Consider the following 7,599-nt stretch of genomic DNA (forward strand, 5'->3'; position numbering starts at 1 on the left):
GTGAGAGATGGAGCATGAGCAGTATGTTTGCAGAGGATCCCTCAATTCTGCACCCATGACTCATTGTCTCTGTTGGTACTCACATGTTGTACAACATTCCTCTCCCATGACAAACACTAGATGCCATCGTTCTCCCTCCTGTGGAGCAGAGCACGAGTGTTATGCCAACTAAGTTGGAGTAACATGAAAGCTATGCTTTTTGGTTCCCGTATTGTCTTTCTCTATTTGGGTTCTTCTTGCGGAGTGGATGTCGGAATGCAAGCGACGGCGGAGAGTATAAATTGTGGGACAATGCGCGAAGAAGTGATGCATATTTTGTTTTGTTTTAGGAGTGTCAAAAGCGTGCGCGGTAAATGTCTCATTGGTCCTTGGAGTGATCGTGGGAAACTTTTCCCCGCGAGGGGCCTAAAGCTTCAGTTTCCTCTCCCGCTTCGTTTTGATTATGATTGCCGGATAGAACACGGAGGATTAATTAGGAAGCTCTCGTCTTTTGCTCATTTCCGAAGGTAAGGGAAGACACAATTGTAATACATGTGCCTGCGTTGCAAAAGAGAGCAGAGGACTAAGGCACCAAGAGCTGGCAGGCATCGAACGAAAGAGAGCAGAAGACTAAGGCACCAAGAGCTTGCAGGCATCGAATGGAAGTGAGCAGCCTGTAGAAAGCTTGTGGCGGCTACAGCGCCCTCCTCACTTTTAGCCCTCGCATTGGCATGCAAGCACTGGTGGTCTAGTGGTAGAATAGTACCCTGCCACGGTACAGACCCGGGTTCGATTCCCGGCCAGTGCATACGTTTTGCCTCTTACCCCCCCGTTAGCAGCACTGATCAGAGCTCGCTATGCCGGGTGCCACTTGTTGTTTGTTGGTGGAGGATTTCTTGCAAGGCCCGCTCATCGTTAATTGTGAAAAGTCATTTGTTGCCATTGATTTTAAACAAGCCTAGACAAAAATCTTCGTCGTGATGCAGAGCTAGAAAATGGTTTCATAAACAATGTTCAGATGCTCAAAAGCCGCTAAAGGGATTGGAATGACAAAGAGGCTCTATAAATCAAGGTGTCACAGAGCTAGAAATGGTTTCGTAAGCAATGTCAAGATGCTCAAAAGCCGCTAAAGGGATTGGAATGACAAAGAGGCTCTATAAATCAAGGTGTCACAGAGCTAGAAATGGTTTCGTAAGCAATGTCAAGATGCTCAAAAGCCGCTAAAGGGATTGGAATGACAAAGAGGCTCTATAAATCAAGGTGTCACAGAGCTAGAAATGGTTTCGTAAGCAATGTCAAGATGGTCAAAAGCCAGTAAGGGGATTGGATGCAAACGATGACAAAGAGGCCGTATAAAATGTGTACACTCACTCAGCTTCTTCTTCAGAGAAACGAAGAAGATGGGAAGTGAATCTACCTACCATTTGACTTCCCCATATGGCTGAACTATCTTTGAGGATGGTTCTCCCCTCTATCAGAAATCAAAGCAAGACACACTCAAGGGGGACAATTCGGACCCTTTTTTTTTTGGTCGTTCATCAACCTCAACACAAATTTTTTTCTTTTCGCTATCATAGTGTTCCATACACACGGTTTGAAAGCAATACTACTGAAGCCTAGCATAGCACTAGGTTCCTCTTTTCCATCTTTTTTTTTTTCGTGTTGTGATAAATTGTTACCACTTTTGATGCTCCTAAGAATAAGGAAATTTTCTCATTCTCCTTGGTAGTTAGGTAGAGATATTGTTGAAGACACAATATAGAAACAAACTGACTACATAATCATCATAATGTTCATACAAGAGAACGATGTAGTGAGCATTTGAAGTGTGATATGGAGATGCACACAATGAGTGGTAAATGAGACCTTACATAAATCCAAGGAAGGAGCTCATCAAAACACTGCCTATGTCAGTAGAGGTGCATGCTAGCCTAGACTACATGGAGAATGCCTATGCCAACAATTCCCCCCTTCAACATGAAGGTGAAACTAACCTATGGCGTGGGAAAGGTAAATTTCTCAAAAGGGATAGGTATATAGCAATCGAAATCTGTTAGCTCTGAAACAATTCAAGGAGTGTAAAAATGCACACATCCATCTGCATGTGGATGCACTATGTAAAGCGATTGGCCTCTAACCACAATCCTGCACTCCAAGAGAAAGACTAGAACTTCACGCCATATCTCCACCCAACGACACTTATAGAGATGGCCCCTTCCTCTATTATAAGGTCCCATATACTGGGTGCATACTTTGGGAATAGGGAGTTGTGTAGTCCCTATTATTATAGGCTTTATGAGCCTCCACAACATCAATGAAAAATATTTTACTAAGCACACCAATTCTTTCCCCCAAAAAGGTCTACGTTAGGTTGAGCTATCTACATGCAGCAAAGGTTGCACATTGTAAAATTGTATGATTGCAATCAAACTAACAATCAACAAAGATTGTGTCAATTCATGGGTACATTTACTCTCCACATGCAAAGTCCTAAAACTAGTGTTGTTCTCCTGAAAATCCTTGTGTGGAGTGATTACACTAAACTGAACGGGATCCTAACTACACACTCTGATTGATGTTATGATGTGCCCAATTATGCATGCACGATATCTGAACCTACATTCCTATACCTGAAAATATTTTCTTGTATAGCTATTCAATCCTTCCGATCTGAGTAGCCAACATTTGATCATATATATAATCAAACTTAATTCAAATTGCACACGGAATGCGATTTATGCAAGGTCAGGGTGTAGCTTGGGGTTTTGGCACACTCCAAACGCTTTGGTGATGTCCATTTGGACTAATTTTGAACTCTAAAATTTTTGCAACAACATTCCATGATTGTTTGTTGTGCGTTGAGGATTCTGCACATGGTTTCTCTCGAGTGTGAGAGTGGTATTGGCGGTAGGCTTGCTCTCAGGTGGGAAGATATGATGTATGCTTGAGTGCAGATTTTGCGCATGGTTTGCTCATGGTTTTGAGCATACTTATGGCATGTATGGTTGTTATGGTCAGATAGCCGAAATACTACCGAAACTCTGGCAAATTTTTCCCATCAATTTTATGCGCATCATTTGATGCGGTCTAGGTCCTAATTGCAGGTTGCACTTAGGGCTTGTGCGGTATTCTCTGTATGTGGGAGATTAGTGCATGTATGCCTCGATACCGCACTGGTGAGCTTGGCAATTAGCTCACAGGTTTGCAGTGTCTTGTGCAGTAAGTACCATCATGTACCTGCTGTTAGCACTTTAAGTCGAAATCTGTTAGCTCTGAAACAATTCAAGGAGTGTAAAAATGCACACATCCATCTGTATATGGATGCACTATGTGAAGCGATTGGACTCTAACCACAATCCTGCACTCCAAGAGAAAGACTAGAACTTAACACCATATCTCCACCTAATAACACTTATAGAGATGGCCCCTGGCTTTATTATAAGGTCCCATATATGGGGTGCATACTTTGGGAATAGGGAGCTGTGTAGTCCCTATTACCATAGGCTTTATGGGCCTCCACAGCATCAATGCAAAATATTTTACTAAGCACACCAATTCTTTCATGACCATATTAGGTATTTTCATAAAAATATCACATTATGGGAATTTCCAAATTGACCACATTCTTGTAATTTGGGAGTTATCCACTTAAAGGGGGAAATACGAGGAAAACATGTTGATTTATTGTTGGTAATTAGAGTGAAAATCGCAATGGATTGTGGTGTTGACAAATACCAAAAGTCACCAGGATGCACTACACATGAACTCTTATAGATATTCCAAATACATAAAACAAACTAGATTGCTTCGTTAGCTATGTTCCATCGAATTGAGATTGAACAAAATATTGGAAATTGAGAGAGTAAGAGGGGGAGAGAGAGAGAGAGAGAGAGAGAGAGAGAGAGAGAGATTTCATGAAAGAGTGTTAGGTTTTTTTACCTGAGATTGTTTGGGATACCGATCGTCGTGGTTTAGTCATGTAGCTCTGCATAAATTGGTTACCGATTGTAGTGCTTCAGAGGGATACCTCGCCAAAAACCGCAAGGAGTGTTAAGAGTTTTTTCAAGCTCAATGTTCATGATCATACAATGTTATTAATTGTTTGTTGTTTCATTTTTATGTTTGAAAAAAAGGAAACATGCAAGTCTCGTTGCATGGGGGAGTTTGCACAGTCCTCCCCAATTTTTATAATACGAGGGAACGTGCCATTCCCACGGCAGCGTGCAATTTTCAGTGTGTTCAATAACTGCATTCTGAGTGTCAAAAATTAGAAAATAATAATGTTTACTCACCGTGCGATTGAATGTCTGTCGCCAATGGACTTGCTTGTATCAATGATGTTGGGTATCTCCTGCACTTAACCCGCTGCAAGAGACAACATCCCTGGGAGGATACCCTTCAAGAAGATTTTGTGCTATTGTGAGAACACCACATTTTGTATACATATCGATCAAACCACCACCAAGCATGAAATCGTACTCCCAACAAACGTTGACTAGCGATCATATCGTGAATTCTAATATCTATGGCTGTGTATGTCATGGCATCTGCTGACCCGCATGCCTTCTAGATTTCTGTGTAGGCGTAGTTGATTGCGTCTGGATAGAGATTCTTCTTGCAATCTGTTTTGCACAACCGATAATCAATCCATTTCAAGAGGTGACATTCCGGAAACGAAACTCCTCAAGCACTTTTTCTGCCCATATTATCCTCTTGCGTGGAGCTACATGCCTTCATGCATGTGTACAGGATTGCATCTGGAGAGAGGCCCTCGCTTTGCATCTGTTGAAAAAAAAATAGAGCTTGCTGGCCCTACCCTTGTGGAGCAAATCATGCAATCAGCACATTCTAAGAGTCGACACTCAGGACACGAAGATCCTCGAGCACTTGCGCAAAGCCACATGCCTTGAATGAATTTGGAGAGATATACTTGCTTTGCGCCGCTGAAAACAACCTACAGCTTTCCCGTAGCACATTTGGCATACATATCGACCAAGGCATTGCCAAGAACGGAAATCTTTTTCAACAGCCCCTGACTAACAATTTCAGAGTTAATTTTTAAGCCCATATCAGCATCTTGCGTATAACCACATGCAGTAAAGATGCATGCTTATGTGATTGCATCTTGAGAGAGGCCCTCACTTTGCATCCAATGAAGACAGCCAAGAGCTTTCTAGCCCTGCTCTTATTGCGACATCCCGCAATCAATGCTGACATTCCATATAGGAAGGTCCTGAAGCAATTTTTGTGCTCTCTCAAGCGCACCACATTTGTCATACATATCGACAAAGAGATTGCCCACATAGCTGATAAACGTTAAAAAAGAGGACAGTCACATGGACGCTCGCCATGCTCTCGTTGTGCACATTCTGGAATCATTGCGTTCATTCGAAGTGGTGGCATTCCGGACAGGGAGCTCCTCAAGCACTTAGTGCTTTCTCAAGCGCATCACATTTGACATACATATTGACCAAGGCAGTAATAAGCACAACATCTTTTTTCAAGAGTCTTCGACTGATTGTCAAGTTTTTTGCCAACATCAGCATCTTGAGTAGAGGCATGTACATGCCTTCAAGAGGCATGTGTAGGTGATTGCACCCGGAGAGAGGCCCTCGCTTCGCATCTACTGAAAATAGCCCAGAGCTTTCTAGCCCTTCTCTCGTTGAGTACATCCTACAAAAAATGTAGTCCAAGAGGCGACATTCTGGATAGGAAGCTTCGCAAGCACTTTTTGTGCTTTCTCAAGCGCACCACATTTGACATACATATTGACCAAGACAGTGCCAAGCATGACTTCTATTTTCAACAGCCTCTGATTAGCAATATAATTGTGAATTTCTGTGCCCTTCCAGCGCCTTCAAGATGCATGCGTAGAGCGACATGCCTTCAGCATCGTGCATAGGTGATTGCATCTAGAGAGAGACCCTCACTTTGTATCTGTTGAGTGGCACACATATCGACGAAGATAAAGCCAAGCACGGCTTCTTTTTTCAACAGCCTTTGAATAACAATATAATTGTGAATTTTCGTGCCCATATCAGCACCTTGCGTAGAACCAAATGCCTTCAAGATGCATGTGTAGAGCCACATGCCTTCACCATGCTGCACAGGTGATTGCAGTTGGAGTAGAGTTTTCTGCCCTGCTGCAATCAGTGCATTCCAAGAGTCCACGATGCTCTGAAATCACTGCGTGAAAAGCAAGGCATCGATAAAAAAAGATGCATGCGTGGGTGATTGCGTCTGGAGAGAGCGCTTCGCTACGCTATGTGCCGTTGCTCTAAAATTACTGCATGAAAGCGAGACGTCGATAAAAAAGATGAGCAAAGGAACGGTCATGTGCCACATGGGAGGACAAGAAGCCAGATTTTTGCAATGCACATCTGGTCATCTTTGCAGGATCAATGACACCAGCCTCCAATAAGTTCTCATACTTGTCAGTCATAGCATTGTAAAGAAGCTTCTCAATAACAATAGCACCTTCAGTCCCTGCGTTATCTGCAATCAAAGCAGCGGGAGCTGGTAGAGCCTTTTGTACAATATCAGCACCGAGCTTCTCTTCAGGATCTACAGTTGTGTCCTTGATACCAGGGACCAAGGCAGAAAGGTGAACAAAGGCTGCCCATCCACCCGGAACAATATATGTCCTCTTCAATTGCAACAAAAGTAGCATTCTTTGCATCTTCAATTCTGAGTTTCTTATCTTCCAACTCAGCCTCTGTGGCTGCTCCCACCTTAATGACAGCAACCCCACCAGAGAGCTTTGATACTCTCTCCGACAACTTTTCTTGGTCATATACAGAGTCGGTTTCTGCAAGTTGTTTCTTGATTTGAGCAATGCGAGCTTGGATTTCATCCTTGGTGGCTGTATCAGCAATAATGGTCGTTGAGTTGTTGGTCATTGTCACCCTTCGGGCAATCCCCAGCTGCTCAACAGTAACACTTTCAGGCTTCAAGCCAAGATCACTGGCTATGAACTCAGCACCAGTGACGATGGCAATGTCCTACAGTAAGGCTTTCCGTCTCTCACCAAATCCTGGTGCTTTGAGAGCAGCCACTTTCACGATTCCTCTCATCTTATTCACCAGTAGAGTTGCTAAAGCTTCTCCTGATACATCCTCAACAACAATCACCAAAGGAGTATTCAGCTGTGAAACTTTCTCTAGAACTGATAGAATGTCTTTGATGGTGGCTAATTTCTGATCAGTGACAAGGATTCTTGCATTATCAAATTCCACAATGATCTTTTCCTGGTTAGAAACGAATTGAGGGGAGATATACCCCCTGTCGATCTCCATTCCGAGGAAAATGTCGATCTCCATTCTGAGGTTTTCCTGGTTAGTCACGAATTGAGGGGAGATATACCCCTTATCGATCTCCATTCCTTCTTCGACTGTGATTGTCGTCTCAAAGGACGATGATGATTCAATTCACAACACACCATCTGGACCAACGTTGTCGATGGCATCAGCAATCATGGTACCTATGGCAACATCACTACCGGAAGAAATAGTCGCCACGGCTCTGTCAATTGAGAGAGGGAGAGGGAGAGAGAAGAAGAAGAAGAAGAAGAAGAAGAAGGAGAGTATTTTAACGTCGTAGAGAGACGGAATTTCTATCAAC

At 43.1% G+C, this 7,599-nt stretch overlaps 1 non-coding gene and 1 pseudogene across 1 annotated transcript; one reads left to right on the plus strand and one right to left on the minus strand.

Annotated features, from left to right (window-relative positions):
• Positions 1–716: 716 nt before the first annotated feature.
• Positions 717–787, plus strand: TRNAG-GCC (transfer RNA glycine (anticodon GCC)). Its single transcript has one exon. It is a non-coding gene; the product is annotated as a tRNA-Gly (tRNA).
• Positions 788–5,865: 5,078 nt separating this feature from the next.
• On the minus strand, positions 5,866–7,274 carry LOC147459991 (ruBisCO large subunit-binding protein subunit alpha pseudogene; annotated as a pseudogene).
• Between the last annotated feature and the right edge of the window lie 325 nt (positions 7,275–7,599).

The sequence above is a fragment of the Adiantum capillus-veneris genome, chromosome 4 (assembly GCF_014529385.1).
Source record: "Adiantum capillus-veneris isolate H3 chromosome 4, ASM1452938v2, whole genome shotgun sequence".
NCBI lineage: Eukaryota > Viridiplantae > Streptophyta > Polypodiopsida > Polypodiales > Pteridaceae > Adiantum > Adiantum capillus-veneris.